This window comes from Canis lupus, chromosome 15 (assembly GCF_048164855.1).
Source record: "Canis lupus baileyi chromosome 15, mCanLup2.hap1, whole genome shotgun sequence".
Taxonomy (NCBI): domain Eukaryota; kingdom Metazoa; phylum Chordata; class Mammalia; order Carnivora; family Canidae; genus Canis; species Canis lupus.
Genome location: NC_132852.1, coordinates 57,077,400 through 57,103,714, shown reverse-complemented (window position 1 = coordinate 57,103,714; position 26,315 = coordinate 57,077,400). Strand labels below are relative to the sequence as shown.

The following is a 26,315-nucleotide window of genomic DNA, read 5'->3' as shown; positions in this document are numbered from 1 at the left end:
ACAGAGAGAGAGGCAGAGACATAGGCAGAGGGAAAAGCAGACTTCCCCCGAAAGGAGCCTGATGTGGGACTCGATCCCAAGATCAGGATATCATGCCCTGAGCCAAAGGCAGACGCTCAACCACTGAGCCACCCAGGTGTCCCTCATTTTTATTTTATTATGAAGCCAAAATTTGTTTTGTGTGTGAGAGTATATTACTATAAGTATAACGTAGACTGAGACAATATTATGATTTGATTTACCTAAGAGTTTTTGCATGAACTTTTAAGAAAATACCATAAAGAAACAAAAAGACAATATAAAAAAAATATTTTGCATCTGTAATTCTAAGAAACCTGGCTTACCATTTAATTCTTTTTTTATACTCTGCACACTTTTCAGTAATTGGCATTTTTTAACTAATCAAATCCATCAGCTTGATCATTCTTACTGTTGTTTGCCTTCAGTTCATTTTTTTTAATTTGTTAATTGCCGTGTTATTGTACTTGCCCTTGTTTGAGTCAAATATTTTTTTAAAAATCACATTACTGATGCTATGATGATATGAATGTTTAGCCTAAATGTGCCTTGAGGGAAGTTTTTGGACCCAAAGTTTGGAGTATTGCAGACTTTGGATGAAGGAAAACTAAGTTCTTTAATGTAACTTTAATGCATTATTTAATGACTGCAATAAATTCTGATGCATTTTTCTCTCTACAAAAGAAGAAAAATCATTTAATATTTAATACAATTTCTCAATTTACAATTGAGGTTCCAAGTATTCATTTTCCTACTCTTGAAACATAAACCTCTTCATCATACAAAATGGCTGTGAAGGAACTTTTTTTCAACAATGAACATAATATCAGCTTTCAATTTAACAATTTTTAAATCAAAATTATTTCTTGCATAAAAATCTTTTTTTTACACTGCTTCACACAAAAGCAAATGCATAAACTTGATAGATAGCTTTTTTTTTTTTTTAACCTCACGTATTTTAAACTCATTTCTATGTTGGGGAACTGTGCTTTTTCAGCTATTGAAGTTATAAGAGGGAATAAGTAATTGTATAGAAGAGGAAAATACTATAAAAATATATTTGACTTCTAGAAAGCTTTGCATAGAAAGCTTTAGAAAACTTCTATAAGAAACAGTGCATCACCTACTAATTTATCACTGGACTGAGAAAAAAGGAAAATTTTGTCTTATTTTTGGAACTAGCATATGAATTAAGAAAGACCAGAATAAATAAGCATCACTTGGAAAGGCAGGGGGTGGGGGGTGGGTATGGAAGCAGAGAGAGAAATAGTTGTGTTTCCTCTTTTCCAAAATGTCTGGAAAGAGGCAGTATGGGAAAATGTTTAGTTGATGCATACTCTTCTAAGTACTGAGGTGTAGGATAAGAGAGAGTGAGCAGGAAATAGAAGGTTAGTTAGAAAAAGTAAGTAGGCTTAGATTAGGTTTTAAATAATGTTTACAGGATAATGGACTCTGAACTATCAATAAAGCCCTAAGAAAGGCATCACATATATAGAAGCCCGAGCAAGAAAGACTTTTAAATAATAAAGAGCAACAAAAATTATATTAGAATTCTTGCATTTGAATAAGATGTATTACTTAATGAGGTAAGGGAGATATTGACAGTATACAAGCTTATTACAATTAATTATTGGAATATTCCATATAACTTCTGTTGTTTTTGTTCTATCTATGCAATCATCCATCACTATTTATCTATCATATGCTTACTGAAAAGTATATAAACAATATCATGTAAGTTTAGAAAGCAATTTTTCAGGTGCGTTGTATTGATTTCTTAATTTGGAGGAATAGTTTACAGTCTAAATCACATTTGAGGGCACCTGAGCAGCTCATTTGGTTAAGTGTCCCACTCTTGATTTTGGCTCAGGTCATGATCTCAGAGTCATGAGATCGGGCCCCACATCAGGCTCCATCCTCAGCAGAGTCTGTCTGAGACTCTCTTTCCCCCTGCCCCTCGCCCTACTCACATTCTCTTTCTCTCAATAAAATAAATAGTAAAATCTTTTAAAAAAATAAAAATAAATCCTATTTAACAGGTGTTAATGCCTGGACATTCTTAGCCCTATGAGATAGGTCAGATATTATTATTTCCATACAAACAAGGAAAAATGCAAAAATTCCCAAAGACTCCTGAAATAATTAATGAAGGAATTCTGATAATTTTCTTAAAGCATAATAACTGTGGTTTATTCCTGTTTTATCTTTTGTTATTATGAATCTTATTGTTGACAATTTGATAACCCTCAAGTTTGATAATCCCTCAATTATTTTATCTATTCCCCCAGTCATTTATTCAAAAAGAAAAACCTGATGTACATACAGCAGGCTTTAGGAGGGAATGGAGATGCAGCTATTAATAGAACTTGGTTCTTTCCTTCAAAGGACTCACAGTTGTTTCAGAAACTCTAGCACAGGAAATATGCTTTTTACTGATTTAAATGTATAAGATATAAAATTTTAAATCATCAAAAACATATCATAGCATAAAGTTTCACGGGTCAGAATAAGACTGCTGAAGCTCAAATCTTAGTTCTCCCACTTTCCAGTTGGGGTCTTAAGTAATTTCTCTTTACCTAAATGATAGAGATTGAGTATTACATGTCTCGTGGTATCATTGAGAGGGTCAAATGAGTCAATTCATGTTAAGTGCCTAGAAGAGTACCTGGCATACAGTGGGAACTTGATAAGTATCTTCTATCACATACATCAATCACTCATTCATATGATACACTACTATTGTCCAATAGTGGTTACGTCACTTATTAGTTTATATTATATGTATGATACATATTGTATGTATGTATGTTGATAAACATCTTAATGTTTAAATAGTACAGGTTTAAAAAAAATGGCACTTACTGAACACAAGGAGTGCTTCAGTTTGAATGAGGACACAGTTCCAGAGAAATTGGTTATCTGGAAATGTATGGGAGTCTTCCGAAAATTTAAAGAAGACTTTTAATTAACATTTTTGTAAAACTTAGGATTTGGCCATTGGTCATTATGTGATTTCTGTGGATAAATTACCCACTGGGTAATTTATACACCAGAAGATTTCCTCAGATATTGCCTCTTACTGGCGCTCTTATTCAACAAAGGACACAAAGCATATTTCCACACTGGGACTTGGGATCCCATCTCGAAGGAAAGGTATTTGAGAAGTAATCTCACAGTGTGCAAAAACACAGACTTAGGAATTTGTTTCGTATGAATCCCACCAGTCCCACTACAAACTATTTGGGTAATCTTGGGCAAATCCTGCAATCTTCTGTGTTTGGCTTCTTCCTTTGTTAAAAGGAGGTAAAGATTAATACTAACTTCATGTTTTGAAGAGGAAGTAAATTAATAAATGCTAAAATCTTGGAGAAAGTATGACCCATCATAAATACTATAAAAGTGTTTGCCATTTTTTCTCACCATTGGCTACTCAGAGTTTAGCCATTTTAGAACAAGGATTAAATTAATTCCATGTTCCTTGTATCCTGGTTCCATATGTTTAATTCAATGTGTATTAACTCTGCAACTCAGGAATAGCCTTTATCTTTAAAGGCCGTGCTCATGCCAGTGATGTTCTTATCATATGTTAAGTTCTTGCAAGTTATAAGAGAACCAGAACTACCTGCCTTTCCTGGAGGTTCTCCATCACCATTATCTAGGATGCTAATTGTAAGCAGATAAAAGGAAGGGTTCTCAGATAGTCCACCTTATTTCCTAAAATGGCAACTGTTTTGTGAGTGTCCTGTGGAAACCACTCTCACAGCAGGAGCAAGCTCACACACTGAGGGCTCCATCCAGTGGTGATTCCCAGTCTCGTCTTTATACAGGGCCTGTGTATTTTTGTCCAGTTTCATTTCCCCTCAAGGAAGTAAGTTACAGGTCTGTGTTAAAATAGATTGATGGCAGGAAGAAACATCACCTCCTGAGACCTTAGGCCCATTCATATGGGGAAGGACTCCAAGCAAGGAGCATTGAGCAAGCCTCAAACTAAATCTTAGGAAAGGTCCACTTCAGTCCTTTCATTTAACTTTCACCATGTGGCAGATGCTGAGCTTCTCCAAACATCCCAAGAAACTTTAGTCAAGTGTGTCAGGTTTTGCCTGATTCCATGAAGATCCTCCACTCTAGAAAATACGTTCTTCGCCTCTGAAAAGCATGAGCCATTTCTCGATGGAAAGTGCCATTCATTCTAATGTACCAAGCACTGCAGGTAGAAAGAAATGCAACGATGAATGACACAGTCCTTGTCTTCAAGTTGCTCATAGTTCAGAATCACAATATTTCAAATAATGAAGACATGAATGAATAAGTTATATGTGCTCAAATCATTAAGTCTAAGTCCTCATTTCCCTCTCTTAAAATAAGGCTAATAGCACCATGTATCTCGGAGGACCTAAGGTAGAAGCACTAACATGATGGATGGAGAGGCTTTGGCAGTGCCCTGCATACAGTAAGCATTAATTTTTCATATTTTGTGTTATGCATGCAATATTTTATCATTAGTATTGGATATTTACCTCATTTAGCCATTAATGTTGACCTCTTATGTGATTGCACTCAAAATGTGAATAATTAAAATATTTTTAATAACTTTTATATCACAAATGGTGGCACAGTAAAAATCTTTGTGCTAAAAATTCCACTGTCATTTTTGCTTAATACTAAGTAAATCAGACTAATTTTGCTAAAGATTAATAAAACATTTACTAAGTTATCTTCTCACTGATTTCTATAAGGCTGATCTATTTGAATATAAAATTCTCATTGAAATAAAACTAAGAAATATCAGCACTTTAATTAAAATGTTATTTGAGAAGAGTAAAATATAAAATTTATTTTGATGTATTTAAAATTTGTAATATTACATTCCAAAAATTAGAAGTTACTATGTAAGAATTATTTTCATTCAGTTGCATGTGTGTGCAGACAATACCTTTGTTCCTACAGAAGTGCTTCCCACCCATTCCTACCTCTACTGAACACTTGGGTGCTGGCTTCAGTTTGTATCCAACCAGTTGGACACTTGAATAGGTCAGGATGATTAATGAAATCACACTTCTTTGTAGGGTCATTTCAACATGGCTATGTCTCTGGGTTAAAAGTCACAGTTCTCTCAAATTGACCTTGTTTCCATCATGATCTGTTACTGGGTGGGGGTAAGCAACTATTTTCTCCACATTGCTTCAGGTCTCAGGAGAGTGACAACAGCTGTTGTTAGCCCTGTAATAATGCAGGATCTCCTGAGGTTTCCCTATACTCTGGCCACACTTTCAAAATGGCCCCCCTTTTTAAGCTCTTTGAATTCTTCCAACTTAAGTGTACCGTCTGTTTCATGCTAAAAATCCCAATGAGAACCATCAGTAAAAAAATAAGGCAAATTAATTTTTTAAAAAATTATTTTTTTAATTAAAAAAAATTAAAAATTTTTTAAATTAAAAAAATTGTCTCTGAAAAAAAACAGAAAACTGTGCTTATAAGTTTGAGTTGGGGAGGCAGAAAGCACAGGGTTGAGAGTGCTGTATCTTAGAACATTTATGACAAAATTCCAATTTGGTCATTTATTACTGTCATTTACTTTATTTCTCTAAAATTCAATGTTCTCATAAAACGGGTTCATAGCAAATGGTCAGTGGCTTCTGTCTCATATTATTGATGTTAGAATTATATAAAAAGACATATGTAGACTATTTAATCTGATAACATTGTCAACAGTTCAGGGTTTAAATTAATTTCTTTTTTATTACCATCACAAATCTAAATACTATGAGTAAAAAGATCTATGTGCATATTTTGAAGTAAGTTTAAGTTATAATTCTATTATAAAATAAAACATGCTTTGAGTCATTATATTAAAATTATTTTTAACTATCTAATGCAACCTATAATTTTTAGCATTTGTATTACCTTCATAGAATATTATCTGGTAAAGTAGAACAATTCTAACAAGTAGGGTAAGATCACAAATAAATAAGACATTTACTAAACTTCTTTCTATAAAAATGTTACTCTAAACTTAGTGTTATTTATTCTTTCCTCACAGATACTATACTTGCCTGGGAGGTTCCTTGGGAACTGCTTAAAGCAGGTAAAGCAATTCAGTGGGTAGGATTCAAGGTTCATACTAGAGCTGCATCAATTTTTTATCTTTTTAAAAATATTATACTAGAATAGATATGCCTTCTTTTGCAAGGAAAGTTTCATAGTTTAAGCTTAACCCAAATCAAGAGAATCACTATTATAAAAATGAAAAAGTATGTATAATATAAAAATATATTTGCTCATTTTTCTGCCTGTCAGTTGCATATTTTTTAAGCTCTGAGGCTCCTACAAAATGTATTAGACATAAGTATATATAATTGGCCTTAAATACATATCAGAAACTGTCAAATGTGTATTGAAATCTTCCAAATTATTTTAATGTAATTTTTTATGGTTTTTCTCATTTCAAGAGCAATACATACCTTATTGCAGAAAACTTGAAAATTAGAGAAAAAGTATAATGAGGAATCTATAATCGCAAGATAAAAAAGCAAACACTGTTAGTATATTATTATATAAATACAGCTTCTTGTTTTCTTTGGGCAGCTTGATTTTAGATATAAGGTGCTATTGCATTTTTTACTAAAATTATTATAGGGTTAATATGTTTCAAAATAAGTATTACATGGCAAGTATTTTTCTATGACATTACAAAAATCTTGAAAACACCATTTTAGTAGTATGATAATCACTTTATAAAAATGCATAATTGATTTAAGCACTCTGTGCATTTAGGTTCTTATAAATTTTTCAGTATTTTAAATAACTACATAATGATAATTCTTGTAAGAGAGTATTCTTTTTGAGATTTATTTATTTATTTGAGAGAAAGTGAGAGAGCATGAGCCAGGGAGGGGCCACTCTCAAGCAGATTCCATGCTTAGCACAGAGCCTGACCTGGGTATTGATTTGAGGACCCTGAGATCATGACCTAAGTTAAAATCAAGAATCAGAAGCTTAACCAACTAAGCCACCTTGGTGCTCATAAGAAAATATGTTTATAGTTATCAGATTACTTTCTAAGAATTTTTGAGTCGTAATAACTGACTTGAATACAAACCTATTTAGCTCTTAAAATATGCTTGCTTTATTATTTTGAGTTTTACAGATTCTCATACATAACAGCAGGAAATATTCTTTCCTTTTCATTTTATTTTGCTAGTTTAATAGATGGGGGATGACATATTACTGATTTATTTGCATTTCTTGTTTTATGCTGAGATGTATTATTTTATCATTGGAATATGCTATTTGTATTTCTTTTTATACAGCATTTTCTCTTTGGAAGTTTTCTGTGTTCTAATGCTGATGACAAGAAACAGACAAGTTATACTTTCAAAGACATGAGGTACCTGTGGAGTCTAAGAAGACTAGGTAAACTAAAACCACATTGGGGCTAGAACCAACCATTCAGGGGTGAGCTGATAGATAGGCAGCTGCTTTTCAGGGTGAATTTCCAGATGTGAGCATAGGCTTAGGATGAGACAGTGGACTGTTGGTAGATAGAGAAAGGGAAATCTGCAAATCTTTTAACTGATATGTGGTTCTGGAATGATCAAATCTGAGGATTTTTGAGGACTTATATATAATCCTGGTTTCCCCTGCTCTATCTTGATCGAATTGTCAGACTCATTGCTGGTCTAAGGAGTCAGGAGGAAAACTCTGGGAAGGAAAGAGAAATCTCTCATAGACTTGATTCAGAGTTTAAGAACTTCCCCTGTGAAAAATAAATTGGATTTAAGTAAAAGCAAAAAATAAGCCAGATGAGGAAGCTGGAATGAGTGGTGAATTCACACTTGGAATATACAGCCAATATTATGTAGGAGCACTGATTTGGGTCTCAGATGAAGATTCCAAGTCCAGTGTCAGAAGGTAGGTGCTGTAGGACATAGAAACCACTGGAGATTTTGTGTTTGCTGTGTGCAGTATGATCAAGTCAGAGGATGGGGGAGCCCTCAAAACCAAGGAGGAAACTCCTCACAAGACACTTGCCAAATTTTGAAATATTATTCAGCAGAAGTTAAAGAGAAAACCCTTAAAAATTGACTCAACAAGAACTAAACCTTCATAGTCTTTCAATATAGACAAAGACCCATAAGATGCTCAATTAAAAGTCCTGAAGGACTACAAAGTTGTAGTGTAATGATGATTAACCAAAAGTAACTGAGGGACACCTGGGTGGCTCAGCAGTTGAGCATCTGCCTTCAGCTCAGGGCATGATCCCAGGGTCTGGGTCAAGTTCTGCATCAGTCTCCATGCATGGTGCCTGCTTCTCCCTCTGCCTATGTCTCTGCCTCTCTCTGTGTCTCTAATGAATAAATAAATAAAGTCTTTAAAAAAAAGTGACTGAGTGTTCTGAAACTTTCACCCTGCTCTAAATGAGCTTTATCCTAAATTGGGTGAACATGGCCAGGACCAAACATGAAAAGGAAAAGCAGAATTATCTCTGGTAAAGGATACATTACCATTTGCAACCTCTATACTTTTTTTATATACAGTATCTGCCAAATGATTAAACACCAAGAGAAGGATGAATTTTTCAGTGTGCAACTTCTACATCAGTAAATGTTTCTTTTTTAAAAGGACATGAAAAGTAAAAACAAAAACAACCCCCCCAAAAACAAAACAAAACCAAAAACCATGGAAGATTATGGCTATCTGATAAATAACATAAAGAATAAGATAGATAGTAGAAATAGATGAATAGATGATCAATATTGATGTTAGCAGATGAGAAACTTATAATAATTATTTCTTAAAAGATTTTATTTATTTATTCATGAGAAACACAGAGAGAGAGAGAGAGGCAGGCTCCTCTCAGGAAGCCTGATGTGGGACTCGATCTCAGGACTCAGGCCTAAGCCTAAGGCAGATGCTCAATCATGGAGCCACCCAGGCATCCAACTTATAATAATTATGATTAATATGCTCAAAATAGAGAAAAAAGTCAACTGAGACAAAAGAATGGAAATTTTCACCAGTTAATAGAATCTAAATCATCATCATCCTCAAATATTTTAGAGCTGACAAATATTTGAAATTAACAACTCGATAGTTTAATCATATATTGTTTATAGCATAACACAGCATTTGTGAGGTACAAGGCACATGAATAAAAACAACCATACTGAGACAGAGAAACCAGAAAGAAGGAAAAGACAGAACACAGTATAAGTGGTTTAAACCTTAGGTCATATGGTCTAACACATTGAGTTCCCTTGAAGCTCCATTCCCAGACGGTTGTTACTTTTTTTTTTTTTTTTTTTTTTTGAGAGAGAGAGAGCATGCAGAGGGTGTGGCAGAGGAAGAGAGAACAAGAATTTTAAGCATGCTCCATGCCTAGCATAGAGCCTGATGCAGGGCTCTATCTCACAGCCCTGAGATCATGACCTGAGCTGAAATCAAAAGTCAAGCACTTAACCAACTGAGCCACTCAGGTGCCCAAACAGTTGTTACTTTGACCTGTTTGTTCCCTGCAGAAATCCTTTTCAGAGGATTTGTCTTTATTTAACCTGACTCAGAGGTCACTGAAGGCAAACAGGACTGTCTTCAGGGTATTTATCAGAAACAATTAGCAACAAGTGTTCAATAGAACTGTGGTGAGTGATAGCTGCCTTAGATGTCAACACCTTTTAGGACAAACAGGAGGCTGACCAGAAAATTTAAAAGGAAACTAGGGAATAGTAATAACATGTTCATAGAGGCTTTGAAAATTTGTCACATATTTCTGTTTATCTAAAAGGACATGTGGATATTCAGGGCTGTAAATTTGTCCAGGAAAGACTTTGAAATGTCCTAATTTCTCATTTCTGGTTTACTTTGAGGTTCTGTGAAAGTAGGAAGTGAAGGCTAAGGCAGAGTTGTATACTGTAATGAAAGCATATCCCCAAACCCATATGCAAAACCCCTCAGCAGTGGCTAAGAGATTTATTCGTTCCAGGCTAACTAAATTCAGCAACATATAAAAAAGATTATACCCCATCATCAATTGAGTTATTTCATGAATGCAAGGTTGGTTTAACATCTGAAAATTAACTAAATTAACACATAATAAAGACAGAAACAACATGATCATATCAATAGATTCTCACCTATTTGAAGCATTTCCTGAATATCTATTATCCTTTTGTGAAAAATTACTAGGAATAAAGATAATTTCTCTAACCCAACAAAGACTATCTATGAAAAACTCCAGGTAACATATTTAATGGTATAAGGCTAAATGTTTTCCCCCTAAGATCTTGAGTAAAACAAAGGTACTAGTTCTCACCACTATTACTCACCATGGTTCTGAGAGTGCTAGCAGGAAAAGTTTGGCAAGAAAAATTTTTAAAAGGTACTTAGGTTAAAAACGAAAAATAAAATACCTCTGTCTAGACACAATCTGATTTTAAAAATTTACTGACATCAATATATTGAAAAATAAAGAAAGCTGCAGCAAATTTCAAATAATTGAAATCACTGAGAGTAAATAGGTCTCTGATTATAAGAGTTTTAATAAAGTTAAATAAAATGAGATTTAATAACTTTAAAATAAGCAGAAAAATCTCACAATCTGGAATTTAAATAAGAGTCTATATAACAAGAGAAAGGTGAAATCAAAATCAAAAAATAATTTGAACTAAATTATAATTAAGATATGATGTATCTGACATATCAAAACTTTATAAGATATAATACAGTGCTTAGGGAGAAATGCATAGTCTGAAAGGCTATATTAGACAAGAAAGACAAAAAAAAATCAGTGAGTTAAGCTTTCATCAAGAGAAGCTAGCTTAAAAAAGAGACAAAATTTTAAGTAAAAGAGTGAATATAAAATAGACATCAATGAAATTGTAAATAAGCACACAAAAAAATGAAAGATATTTCTTTGAAAAGATTTTAAACATTGAATCCTAGCAAGCCTGGTAAGAAAAAAGAGGATAATAAAAATTTTTCTGTCAAAAATGCAAAAAAGGGTAGCACTACAGATTTCACAAACAGTAAAGCAATAATTACACACAAAAATCCACAATTTGAATCTGATGGAAAAAATCCTTACATAAAATACACTTTTCTGAGATTAAAAGAAGCAGAAATGGACAATATAAATATGCTAGTATCAACTAGAGAATCTGAAAACATATTAAAAAACTTCCCACAAAGAAGACTTAAGACCCATGAGTTTCATCAATAATTTTTTCCAGACAGTTAAGGAAAAAACCATAGAAATATTCCACAAACTCTTTAGGAGAGAAAGAATGAACCCTTTCCAACTCATTTTATGGGATGGATTTTTTTTTATTGTTATGCCACAAGGAAATTAAGATAATAGAAAATGACAGATCAATCTCCCCTACAGATATGAATGTAAAACTTAATAAATATAGCAAATGGAATCCAGTAAATATATATATACAATCATTGAATAGAGTTTATTACAAAAACACAGGGTAGGTAGATTCAACATGTGCCATCTCGTTAACAGATTGGAAAAAGAAAAAAAAAATCATGTATTCCCTGAAAGATACAGAAAAAATGTTCCTGATAAAATTTTTTTCCCATTCATTTTTTTAAATGTAGCAAACTGAACATACAGCTGTAACTTCAGTTCTCTGAAGCGTGTTCTTTTCCTGATAAAATGTAGCAGCACAAATGAGCAAACCCAACAGTACAAGCACATTTCAAGCCGCTACTTATACCGTGGCTGTTAGCTATTTATTGACCAAATTTACTCAAGTAGCTTGCTCGCTGTGCTTTTCTAACACTTGGCTATTAGGAGTAGCTTCAAGACTGGTAGAGACAAAAGGAAAAGAAAAAAAAAAAAAAAAACAGACAACAATTATCAGGTCTCCAGGCCTTCTGCTACTACCTTTACATTAAGCATAAAGACCTAAGGTCTCTTAAAGAATAGGCTCAGAGGTGAAAAGTAATTTGAAAAACTTTATCATTCTATTCTAGCACTGCTTCTGAAATACCCCGTCCTTTTTCCACTGAGAACATCAGCTTTACCTAAAATATGCTCTGTAGGATCTGAACTATACAAAGTCAGGGATATTTCTTGGTATTTTGGGACAAATGTGACACTATTAAATTATTATGTGGTAGATTAATTTTTCCTTTAAAAATTTTTCCTATGTTCTTAGCTATTTTCATAAGGAACTTCAAAAACCTCTATTTTAAGTCATTTTGAAATATCCAAAATATTTCAAAAATAATGAAAATCTCTAATATTTAGTCCTTCACCTAAGGACAGAGTGTGATCTCCTCTTATTAAATATATATATCATTTTGGGGTTTTTATTCTGTTCTTGGCTTTATTCATGAAATGCCAGAAAGTCATTCATAGATACTAACATTTTACCACTAATTTTTGTCAATAGAATATTTTTCTTTTATGTTCTAAACTGATTTCATAGTGTTTAGCAAATGCATTTATTTTATATTTTTATTTTATACAGGCTAACTTATTGAGCCCTCTTATTGGTCTAATTTTTTTCACTTAAATTGGACTTTTGATTCCTCTCATAAAATAGATCACAAATAATTATAACATATGCCTTACTTGTGTTTTATGTCTTAATGAATTTACTAAAGCTCCAGAGTAAGATAAAATAAATGTAATTTCACAAATATTTGAAGAAATTTTATGTGAATTTTTACCCCTGAGGGATAATAGATATTTCTAGTAAAAATGTTTTAATATTCTTTTGTATTTATTATGGAATTGTTCAGAGCCAGGGGTAGCAATTTTGTAGTGTCTGTAGTGTGGAAGATCTTTCAATTACTTTGCAGCTAGCACAAGCTTTAAAGTTAAGCATTACACATAGAGATTCTGAATTTATATGTTAGAGAATTCCAAAATCTGTAAATGAAATGATAAGTCTGTCCCTATCGTAAATAAATAAAAATCGGCAAAATAAAGCATGGAAATTAACAGAATAAAAGAAATATACCTTTGGAGCTTATTGAAAAGTTTCCATTTTAGAATTACTTGCGAGGTTTAGAAAAACCATTTGATTACCTCACTCAAGATCTGGCCCTCCAATTTATACTTTAAGAAAATAACATATTATCCTATGTATACATAGTTAATACATTAAAATCCATTTTGATTAAGATTATGTTCAAAATAACAAAGCACTTACACATTATCAATAATTACATACTGCGGGTAATATATTCCACTTAAATTGTGTATCCATGTTCTGTATAATAAAGTACTGGCTATGAGGATGGTCTCATCATCCTCTAGTTTATCTGTAAGTTGGGCCACTGTTCAGTGAACACACACCTTGAATAACTACTGTGTATTAAACCATGTACTGTCCCAAATAGCAGCCATTAGTAACATGCAGCTATGAATACTTAGGATGTGGCCAGTCCAGACTGAGTGTGCTATAAGGGATAATATACATAACTGATTACAAAGACTTGGTAGGAATAAAAAAAAAGAATGTAAAATATCTCAATAATTTTTATATTGAGTCATGTTGAAATGATCTTTGGGTATATTGGGTTACAGAGAGTGTTACTAATTTTGTGGGGTTTTTTTAAGGTCTAATAGAAAAATTTAAATTATATATATTACTTACATTATGTTAACATTAGACATAGTTGGGACTCTTATACAAATATTAAAATGCATATAACCTTGCTCTTGATGAGTGATGTTTATTATTTCTGATGCTTTTCAGTTTATTGAAAACTCACGAATGCCTAATCAGGTAATACTTTTATTTATTTTACACTCTAGATAGGTAAGGTTTGAAGTGGTTAAGCTATTTTTTCACTGTTTTAGCATTGGTATAGACTGAAGGTAGATTGTAAACCTAAACTTATCTAGTATGCAAAGGCATTTGTCTTCTCTGCATCTCTAGAGAGGATGCAGCCCCAACAGAAAAAAATAAAAATATAAGACAGTTTATTTTGGCCCATAAATAGGGTCAAAGACATTTCCTAGATAAAATTAAAACTCTGTAGTCTACTTCATGCAGAGTTGAAAGAATAACTATTTGAGCAAAAATACAAATCTGTTGCTTTGTATTTTTTAACTAAAAGACAACTTCTCATCTCCATATTTGGTTTTAATAAAAGCCTCATGTTCTCTCCAGCAAAATCACATTCTTGAGTCAATTCCCTCCCAGTACTGCTGAGATAGTTGATGTGAGATGTGCTAAGCTTTCATTCTTTTCAGGACACCCGAGTGGCTCAGTTGGTTGAGTAGCTGACTCTTCATTTTGGCTCAAGTCACTATCTCAGTGTTGTGGGATCGAGGCCCCATTGGGCTTCATGCTTAGCAGGGAATCTGCTTGATATTCTCTCTTTCCCTCAGTGCCTCCCTCCCTCACTCCCCCCACCTCTCTCTCAAATAAGTAAATCTTCATTAAAACAAAACAAAAACAAAATTTTCATTCTTTTTAGAATCTGGAAACAAGGTCTCTGCATCAAAACCATCATAAGGCTATACAGTTTAAAGATGGTGCTTCTAATTTACCTTGGAAAAGCTTTCAACATGTAGAAATACATTCTTGGTTTTTACCATAAATATAATAAATAACCAAGAATAAAGTGAGAGAGAGTGTACCTACATTTCTGTTCACAGCAAGATTCAGAAGTTGCTCACATAAATTCTGATTACATTTAATTTCCCTGGACTTCGTCATAGGAGTGTCTGGTATTTGAAGGAAGACTAGGAGATTGATTGTCTAGGTGCTCAGGGAGCTCCCACTAAAAGTAAGGAGAGGATTGACACAAGTTCACTATTACTAGTGTGTACCAAACATATTTACCTAATCCCTTTCCAAGGAACTTCCAAGTTCTGTTGAAAAGGTAGTCTCTATAATCAGACCCATCACTTTCTTGTAACTGTAATCAAATTGGTATAGGCTCTAAATGTCCAGTCATTTTTAATATGTGAAATGAGTTTATTTAAGCACAAATGATGTTAATATTCCACAGTTATTGGGGGCCTTCAAGATCACAGCATATAAGGATTTTTTGGATGTTAAGCCTCTCAAGTAAATTCAAATAAGGTATTATTTTAATTGTGAAGGAAAAATTGCTTTTTTAAGTACTATCATTCAACATCCATCAAAATTGGGGCTTCTGATAACTAAAAATGGTGTGAATATTATATTCATAAAATTAACAAAAAAGATAATTCAAAACAGAAAAAAATATTTCAGAGAACATATTTATAAGACCTCCTGAGCAGACAATATGATTTATGCACAAAAGCACACCTCCACACACCACAGAGAAACACAAGATACACATGTATATTTTCTGTTTAACATTGGCAAAATTCTATAAGGCAAGCTTCCATTTTCCAAATGAAGATAACCGAGGCTTAGAGACATTATGTAAACTAAGCTGGTAAGACACAGAACTGATATTATAATCCATATGTGACTCCAATGCCAGAACTAAGACTTAAATATTGATTCACACTTTATAATGATTGAGCCAAACACTATTTTATTAAAGATTCTTAGGTTTAAAAATAGTAGCAACATTATCAAAAGTAATATTACTACATTGATTTTAATTCTAAACATTACTTCTTTGCTTTGGAGCAAAGATATTGGAAGTTTTGATTAGATTGCTAGTAACTGAATAAGGAAAATGTATAAGTTTTTACTATTTACCGACTTAATTCGTTACAATAAGATTTTCTAATAGATATAAAGAATTCATATTCTAATGGAGATTGTAAAATTTTATTGATTTCGTTAATTTTTGCTAAATAAGAGCTACCTAAAATTAGATCCATATCTTCATATGCTGTCATTGAGTGAATCGAAAATGTTTGATCCCTGATGAAATATTCACATTTTGTCCAGTTCAACAGAAATCAATATTGATTCATCATCTTTAGTTCACTGGAGGAAACATCCAAGTGTCAAACTATAAGCTCATCAACTTCATTAACAATTAAATTTCCTTTAAAACAGAGATGTGGGGAATTGAATTTGCTTATTGTAAATGGGAAAAAGATTGGATTGTAGCCTGGTTCCTAGAATGATTTAATCCTTTCCGGGTGAAGCAGTATTAAATAAGATGACCAAAAAGAGACTGCATCTTTTTCTTTTATAATGTGAATGGACCAGCTTTCAGAGTGAGTGCCAGAGGTAACATACAGCCACTCAATCAGTTGGAAAAATGAGGAATGGAAACCTTATGGAAAATTAACATTTTTTTTAAATGTCCAGAATAAGGCAGGCAGAACCTTCTCCAACTTCCAGGTATATAGCAGGAGCAGGACATACCAAAATCAATTCTTCCTCCCTAGGTTGTATATATAGTTAGTGGGGAGAGGGAGAGAAAAACATGCCATTGAGAAGGTTTCTGAATGTTACTTGCCCTTCCCTGCAAATCCATCAAGGTGATGAGCAATTTATACCTGTTGTAGGGCATTGCTACCTCACTGAAGCATTTAAAGATATTATGAACTTTCTTTGAATACTGGGAAATATAAACATCAAGCTGATGTCATCTGGGAGTCTTGAATTCTTAAGTTTTTTTGACATTGTATATGGTAAATGGGTAAGTATAATCGAAAAGAGATGATGACAAAGGTTGAATGATTTTTATGAGGTATCTTAGTATATAATATATGAAAACAAGTTTGGATCACTTTTTATAAAGACCATCCCAATGCTGTACTAAATCATTGCTTCTTAGTTCTCAACAACTATAGGGCTTGACATACAATTGTGAAATAGGTGCTCTCCACCTGCCATCATATTGCTTCATTTATTTCATCATGAGTCCAATAACCTAATACTTTTCCCCACATCCACTTTTAAAATATATTCTCAGCTAATTTGCTCCAATTAGCATTTATAGCTAACAGCTTTAAAACACTTGGTAGGATTTATTTATACCATGACACTCCATGCCCCATAATTAACATTAGGATGGCTAGTGTTACCAATAAACCCCACTGTCCTAAATGAATTCCCAAGTATTCTCTAAATTTTGCCAAATATTCTCTAAAAGGGAAAGACTCAACCCTGATATTCTCTACTCTTCATCATCCAGATATTTAGCAAATGAATTTTTGGCTATTACTTCCTCAAAAATATTTTTAGTATCATGTAATGGATATTAATTTTACATCTTAGGTTATAATCCTATACTACATTGGCCATACAGTTAACTTTTTTATTTCAATTATTAAAATTTTAAGATCAAGAATTCCCATTTGGTTTTCATTTATCGTTTCTAATTATTCCTTTCAAATGGTCTATTAACTCATTAGGGCTAAATTTCCTTTTAATATGTTTTTATAATTATTTGAATATTTTATGGTAGATGCAATTTGATAAGTCCAACATATGTGCCATCATTCAGTTGGCTTCTATTGACTACTGTTTTCTAAAGTATGAAACACATTCTCATGTTTGAGTGACCAGCAATTTTTTTTGAATTTTACATTGGACATTATAGCTTATATACTGTGCATGTACTAGGTTCTGTTACTGTCCTCTAATGGTGTTGATTTTTAGTTAGGTGGGCAGTTCCATTACTGGTTGATCACTATGAACTTGGATAGGCTTGATTTTATACCTTTTTTTATGCCTGGGGAAGACATGCTGTGTTTCTCAGACCTCTCTAAATTGTCAAGAGTCAATCGCCAATCTCTATTTTTTTATGTAGATACCATCATAGTTTCAGACCATGTTAGGGTGAGTCTATAGAAGTCTTTCTAGAATGTGTGTGTAACTCCTAAAGAAGGGCCTCTGTGGAGTCTCTGTAGGGTATCAGTGTAGAAGGATGTGTCCAAACCCCAGTTGTCTCCAGCATGTCACAGCCTCAGTATTCTTTCTTCACTTTGAATCTCATAGCTGCTGATTTCTGGCAAGGCTATACAGTCTCATTTTCTGTCTAGAGAGCCCAATCCTTACCCAAGCACTCTGGAGGAATTTTGTTTGGCTTCTTTGGACTCTTCTATCTTCCTCTCATGTATAGATTATAGCTGCTTCATCTGTCCCAAACTCTGATTTTTGCCTTCTCTACTCAGCAGGACCACATGGTTTGGACTCCACTTCACTGCAACTGGTGGAGAAATATGTCACCATAGAAAGAGCAGCACTGAAAGTGGGACATCCATTGTGCATGTTCATTTTCTCAAGGATAAAGTTCTTGAATTGGCTATTGCCCAATGCTGTAATACAGCACATGTATTTATACATATCTGTGTGTATATACATCCACTCATTTAATTTTCTCATCATTTACAGTGGGAGAACTAAGTGTGGTCTGATATCTAAATGGGAAAAAATGTTTTCCTACAAAGTGAGTTGAAGTTTTTTTTTCTGTATTTATAAATTCCTTTTTAGAAATAATTTCACCTTTCACCATTGCTTTTTTTTTAATCAATGCCCAGAAATCAGTGGCATTTCTCACTTATATTCATTTCTTTTTAAGATTTTATTTATTTATTCCTGAGAGAGTCAGAGAGAGGCAGAGACACAGGCAGAGGGAGAAGCAGGCTCCATTCAGGGAACCCAACATGGGACTCAATCCCGGGTCTCCAGGATCAGGCCCTGGGCTGAAGGTGGTGCTAAACCTCTGAGCCACCCAAGCTGCCTTTATTTTTCCACTGTTCTTCCATGTAAAATGAGATTTTTGTTAGAGATTGCTGGGGATTACTTCCTGACATATTTTGCCCATTTCTTTAGACTTTATAAGAATATATTTTTTCAACTTGATTTCCAGACAAGTGTTCAGAAAAGAAACACAAAGTGGCTGTTTCCAGTGGTTTGTGTTTAATTGTATAACATCATCTCTGAACCAGACTTGTTAAAGCATAAGCATCAATTAAAGAGGAATCAACTTGAAATAAACATACTTTAAAAATTTACTTTTTTCCACAGAATTTTCACTACAAGATTCCAAGATGAATATGTCCAGAATTCAAATTGCACTGAATTCTTGCTGTAGCTATTTTTATAGCTTTAGTCATCTTTAAATGTACTTCTGCCCATTATTGAATTTACATCTGCTAAGTTTATTCACCAAATGTTTTTGAAAGCGTAGGAATCATGATTTTAGGACAATATGAAAACTAGTTACTATTAACTTAATATTTTTAATAACATGTTTTTAAAGGGTGGCAATTTACTGGCAGGACACAGCTTTTAATCCTTTGTCCCCTAGGAGCATCTTCTATTAGTAAGTTTCTCTTACTTAAGTAGTTCCTACTAGGATACGTATATGGATTCTTAGACACTGTGTTAATCAAACTGTTAAATAAATATCTAGGCATTGACTTCTTATTTAATCTTTTGAAGATCATGACTAATAAAAAAAATTATTCCTAGAGTTACTGCATTGACATCAAGTAGAACAGATTTCATTGTAGATGGTTTAGAGCCTCTATTAGCAGATACAATTCACCAGCATTGGCTGTTGAACCTAAATGGTAAGGAAATAATTGTGTTCCTTCCTTAACTCTACCTTGTTCACTAGCAATACTTTAAACTATAGGGTGTGACTTTTCTTCTAAGTGATCTTTGGGCTTGCAGAAACTTGAGAACTGCCAAGACATGGCAGACTGTAGAATACAAGAGAGTCATGTGAAATAAAGATTAAAATGTAAATTAGGGAGACCATAAAGGAAATCATTAGACAAAAATGTTACAAAATGAACCTAGAGAGGAAAATTTCACTAAAGAGTTTAATTTAAAAAAAAAAGAGTTTAATTTTGTCTGTTACTCATTTGACATTATCTAAGAGCCTTTGAATGATTTTAAGCAAGCATGTAATGAGGTCAAATCTTCATTTTGGTATGCCGAAGACATATCAACCACCCAAATGTTAGGAATGACTTTCCCAATGTGAGGCAACTGTAGTTGGCTGTGGTAACTGTGTCCTTTATTCTTTCCCATATTCCTTTCTACTACTCTTTATTGTCAGGCACATCCATCCCTAGGGCCATACATTCAGAGTTACCCTTCTCTCATTGAAAGAGGAGAGTGTCTAGAGGATTGATCTTAGGTTCATATGAGGATAAGCAATTTGATTAACTTAGCACTTGAGAAGATGGATTTCAAAACCTCTCCTGTGTTAACAATGACATGTCATTTATCACTTGAATAGTTTCAGATAAATGCCTTAATATCAGCTAGTGGGAACTTTTGGTAATTTCTAATGATATGAAAAGCACAAAGAAAAATTCACTGGGAATATGAAAATCTCTTGACTCCTAGACAGATTCTTGACAAGAAGAGTTTGGAGGATCACAAATAATAGACATCCACTGGCACCATTCTTTTTCTTTTTTTAAGATTGATTGATTGATTGATTGATTGATTTGTTTGTTTATTCATGAGCGACACAGAGAGAAACAGACAGAGAGAGTCAGAGACACAGGCAGAGGGAGAAGCAGGCTCCATGCAGGGAGCCTGACGTGGGACTCAATCCCAGGACTCCAGAATTATACCCTGGGCTGCAGGTGGCGCTAAACCACTGCACCACCAGGTGCAGTGCCATTCTTATTGGCACCTGTGCCATTCTTATTTTATAATATAATAAGACACTTAGTAATGGAAAATATTTATATGATTAAATCTTACCAGCAATTGTTGATTAGCGGTTTTGTGGTATCCCAATTTTTGGTTGTTCACATATTTGATAATCACTCTAAATCTTGCTTTTGTCACAAAAATTAACAAAATCTTAGATTTGAAAGATTGTTGAGCCCAACATTTTTCCTTCTATTCTTCTTATTGAAATATCCTTCATTCTCTACTTTCCTTAAGTGTCAAGCTTTTCTAAATTTTTCTAGTGTTCACCATTCTTTCCTTAGATAAGCAACTTTCAAACCTCTTATCTTCTCAAAATGTTTCCCTGGGAAATAAAATATCTTAAGAATAGATAACCAAGATATGAAAGGTAAGGCCAGTAACTGAATAAATTATTATAAAATAATGTATCCTCTCTAAATTTTCTGATCCAGTCACATCGGAGGCAAGGATTCCAGGACAAAAAAAAAAAAAAAAGGGTTACAAGTAGGCTGATCATAGTTTCCCAGCATAACTTGGAATTTAATCCTGTTGTCCCAGGACCTCAAATCCTGTTAGAGTCCTCTGCACTCAAAATTGCCGAAATTTAGATGATACATTTTAGGATCATCCTAATTGTAAGTAGCAAGATGAATTTTAAGCAGGAGTTTATATCCTTTTAGCCATATCCTCTCTTGGTACTCAACAATGTCAAAATTACAGTTTCTTTTCTTTTTTCTTTTTTTTTTTTTTTGCCTAACTTATGCTCCTAACATAGAAAATACTTAGGGGATGGGGAGCTGGGGAGCGAAGGAATGTTACTTAACCCTACCCAGTTTTACCATCTTCAAACCCTCCTTAAAAATGTATATTCACCTTAGCTTAGTGTGAACAGATTTGGGGATTTTAAGATGCAAGAAAAGTCTCTCATTTCTCTGCTATCATTCAAGCATATCTCTCCTCTGAGACAAAGTATGACAAAGTAACTTAGGCTAAGGTGGGGCAAGTAGACAGGGAAAAGAGCTTTAAAACAAAACAAAACAAAAAAAAAAAAACTCCCAATACATTATCCTGTCATGTATTTCTTTGCTTTTCTGGTAGTACCTTTCATATAAAAGTCCTCATTAAACATTTGGTGAGTGAATGAATGACCTAGAATGAACTATGTCTGTATATAAAATCTGAGGTGACCAGGACACCTTCCAATTTCAGAAAATGATATTAGGCAGCTGTGACCCTTGAGATACTATTGCTTCAGCTGGAGCTCATATAAATTCAGCATGTTAAAGATTGTTAATCTTTTGTTGTTGAATATTCAAAAGTATAGCAACTGGTTAGAAATTGCTTGAAATTTATTTCTGTTTTTCAAAGAGTTCCCAGCCTTAAAATGAGCCATTCTCAAAATTATTGGAGTAATGTTGCTGGGGTGATTTTCATGAAGGTTTACAGAAAGCTAGGGATATATGTGGAAAAAAGCCCAAAGGAGCATGTAGGGATGGCCAGGTTAAAAAGGCATTATGCAGTCTACTTAAGGGACTGGCATCACAGCTCATGCTGGCAATTTTGAAGCGATACTTCAGAGCTTGAAGCAGAACCAAGTCCTTGCTTTGTAAATCATGGGGTACCAAGAAGGCCGCTTCAATGACCATATGACAATGTGTGAATCTGAAATGGAAGAAAATTTCTTCTCTTATCTACAAAGTGTGGCATTCTTTTGTTATTTTGGTGCAATGGAGCCTATAGAAAATGCAGTAATACTTTGACATTGTGAAGATTTTGTCTAATATGTCAGTACATGAGCAATAGTAGCAGTGGTAGTAATGAGGAACCTGGAAGTGACTACATGGGTGAAAATAAGCTTGAGAGCAAGTGAAGAAGAGCATCAGAACACCAGGTGAGAAAAAGTTCAAAGTACCAACCAACCAGAGTGTCGTGTCTGTGGAAAGGTGCTAATGGAGGAGGGTTGTTGTTATTCATAAACCTGGAAGTTTGCCATTAGCTTTTAAGGGCATAAGCCAGAGAAACAATGATTATTCTTTACAAAGCTTCATCTGTACCCACTATTCTCTGACATGACTAGATAAAATGGTTTCTATGATTCACTTGCATGTATATTTGTTTTTCAAAAGAAACAGTCACTATTTTAGAAGGACCAATTTAGTATATGATCCTCTGTCAAGCTTGACTCTTATCATGTCCCTAGGTTATGGATACTAGATAAGCAAATAAAAATATGGTACACCTATTTAACTTTATATGAACAATAATACTTTAATGTAATGTCCCAAATAGAGATTGCTGGGAAGACGATGGATAGAAGGACCCTAAGCTCACCTTGTCCCATGAATATGACTAGAAAACACATCAGTGTAAATAACCCAGAAAACAACCGAAAGACTGGGAGAACAACCTCTAAAAGTAAATGTAGAGAAGAGGCCACAATAGATGATAGGGCAGGTGGGGAATGGTGCGGAGCTAAATGAACCCACTGAACTGTCCATAGGAGGGAGGGAGGCTATGTGCATGGAGAGGGGAGAGAAAGAGACTCTCACACCTGGGAGACTGCACTGGGAAGACAAATATGAATATGCCATAACATCCTTTAAAAATCACAGGGGCCAAATTTCATAAGCTCTTACAAGCAACAGAAATTTTAAAAATTAGTAGGCTCCTCTCTGGGAGAGGATATTAAGTCCTGCCCCTAAAAAGACAGCACAAAAGACACTTCACAGTGATAAAGTATGAATATGGTAGTTTGAAAAGTGTCTGGGGCTTACTGGAGGGATAGTTGTTTATTCATCTCAGAGCATGTCCTGGAGAGACAGATCTTTGGTAGACTCCTCCAACAAAGGAGTTGGCAGGCACATTTTTATTCCTCCCATGAAATACATGGCACTAGCAGGAACCAGCATAGAATTGACATTCACTACCTAACTTGCCAACACTGCCAGTGCACCACCACCTGCACACACTTTGGTGGATCTGCCTCCTCCAGCCGGGCCTACCTCAGTCCCCCTGCTATAGGTCTCCTCTCACATATGACCAGGCCTCACCCTGGAAACACTGCACATCCCATCGCTTCACACGTTGCAGAGTCACCTCCTCCAATACATTCTTGGCTGAAGCACATCCAAAGCCATGACATGAGGCTGGCAATGTGGAAGCAGCCCCAACAGGGGTAAACACCAAAGAGACTCCTGTCCTAAGAAGAGAGAGTGATAAACACACACACATACCAGGTAGACCACAGCACCAGCAGTGAGCTGAGGTCAGACAACTGGTCTGACTGTAGGCTCCACCCACCAATGCAGGTTTTCAGGATAAAAACACAGGGAAAGTGGCCTGTGGTTTGAAAACAGATAGTCTGACTCAACTCAAGCCCAAGGCTGACTCAGATTGGCCCATTAACATCACAGGTACCCAACACTGACCACAACAGGCAAAGAGAGCCACTGCAAAGGACTGAACTGAAGGAAAAGGTGGCTCAGCCACAAACATAAGGGCATATGCAACACACATAGAAGAAACCACTAAAAAGTGAGGTTATGGTGGAAAGGGGATACTGTACGGCAGGGCACCAGAGGACCTCTTCTTCATAAGGCCACCTTTTTTTAAAGATTTTATTTATTTAGTCATGAGAGACACACACAGAGACAGAGGCAGAGACATAGGCAGAGGGAGAAGCAGACTCCATGCAGGGAGGCCAATGTGGGACTCAATCCTGGGATTCCAGGATCACGCCCTGGGCTGAAGGCAGTTTCTAAACCCCTGAGCCACCCAGAGATCTCCAAGGTCATCACTTTCAAGAGCAGGAGAAGTAGCTAACTTTCCAAATAGAGAAATAGTCACAGAGAGTTAGACAAAATTGGGAGACAGAAGAATATGTCCCAAATGAAAGAACAGGAGAAACTCATAGCAAGAGATCTAAGAAAATGGAGATAAGTAATATATTTGGATAGAGAATTAAAATTAATGATCATAAAGATATTCACTGAATTTGAGTAAATTGTAGAGGACATCAATGAGACCCTTAATAAAAGGAAAAAAAAAAGAACCAATCAGAGATGAAGAACAAAATAAATGGAATTAAAAATAAGTACGATGGAATAAATAGATTAGAGGAAGCAAAAGGATAAATCAGTGGTCTGAAGGACAATGTAATGGAAAGCAATCAAGCTAAGCATTATGCAAAATGAGAATAAACTCAGGAAACTCAGTGACATCATCAAGCATAATAACATTTGCATTATAGGGATCTCAGAAGGAGGAGAGAGAAAAGGGAACATTTTTTTGAAGGAAGAATAACTGAAAACTTCCTGAATCTCAAAAGAATACAAAAATAATCTAGATCCAGGAGGCACAGGAATCCCCAACAAAATCAAACAAATGAGGTCCATACCAACACATAGTAATTAAATGGCAAAAAGAAGTGATAAAGAGAATTTTTAAAGTAGCAAAAGAAGAAAAAAAAATAGTTATATACAAAGAAAACTCCATAAGATATAGGCTGATTTTTTAGCAGAAACTTTGCAGGCCACAAGAGAAGGGTGTGATATATTCAAAGTACAGAATGGGAAAAAAAATAAAACCTGCAACTAAGAGCAGTCTACACAGTAAGGCTATCATTCAGAATAGAAAGAGAGATAAAGAGTTTCCCAGAAAAACATAAGTAAAGGAATTCATGACCACTAAGCCAGTTCTATAAAAAATGTTAAAGGGGGATTTTTTGAGTGTAAAGGAAAGACCGTAAGTAAGAGTAAGAAAAATAAGAAGCACAAAAGCAGTAAAAATAAGTATATCTGTAAGACCCAAACAAAGGACTCACAACATAAAAGGATATAAAGAATAACATCATATACCTAAACCATGGGATGCAGTGCAGAGAGGAGTAAAGAAGGAGTCCAAGCTTAAGTGATCATCAACTTAACATAGACTGCATTATGCAGAAGATGTTATATACAAACCTAATATTAACCAGAAATCAATAACCAGTAATAGATGTACAAAATTAAAGGGAAAGGAATCCAAGTATATCCGTAAAGAAAGCCAACAAACCATGAGACTTCTCTCATGAGAGAAAGAGAAGAGAATAGAGACAACAAGAGAAGGAATAGAGACAACCTACAAAAACAACCATGAGGCAACTAACAATATGGCAGTAAATACATACCTATAAATAATTATTTTGAATGTAAATGGACTAAATGCTCCAATCAAAGGACATAGTTTGATGGAATGGATCAAAAAAAAAAAAAAAAAGACCTATCTATATGCTGCCTACAAGAGATTCATTTCAAACCTAAAGACGTATGGAGATTGAAAGTGAAAGGATGGAGAAGCATTTTTCATGCAAATGTAAGTGAAAAGAAAGGTGGCATAGTAGTAATTATATCTGACAAAATAGACTTTAAAACAAAGGCTGTAACAACAAAGGACACTGTATATCACAAATGGAAAAATCCAACAAGATATAATAATAGTAAATATTTATGCTCCCAACAAGAGGGCACCCAAGTATATAAAGCAGTTAATAATAAACTTAAAGGAACTAATCAATAGTAATACAATAATAGTAGAGGACTTTAACACCCCACTTACATCAATGGGCAGATCATCTAAACAGAAAATCAACAAGGAAACAGTTGCTCTGAATACCACCTTAGACCAGATGGATTTAACAGATGTATTCAGAACATTTCATCCTAAAACAGCAGAATACATATTCTTGTCAAATGCAGGTGAAACATTTTCCAGAATAAATTATAC

The 26,315-nt window shown here is 34.3% G+C and overlaps 1 long non-coding RNA gene across 7 annotated transcripts in view; it reads left to right on the top strand.

Annotated features, from left to right (window-relative positions):
- The window catches only part of LOC140605308 (uncharacterized), a 177,737-nt gene that overhangs the window by 132,706 nt on the left and 18,716 nt on the right, over positions 1-26,315 (top strand). For 5 of the 7 annotated variants that reach the window (XR_012008014.1, XR_012008017.1, XR_012008013.1 and 2 more), the window contains exons 3-6: positions 4,384-4,468; positions 6,059-6,103; positions 7,329-7,431; positions 13,734-13,763. This is a non-coding gene — a long non-coding RNA (uncharacterized lncRNA). The remainder of the gene's footprint in view (positions 1-4,383; positions 4,469-6,058; positions 6,104-7,328; positions 7,432-13,733; positions 13,764-26,315) is intronic. The other 2 variants (XR_012008018.1, XR_012008019.1) reach the window with 1 other exon arrangement.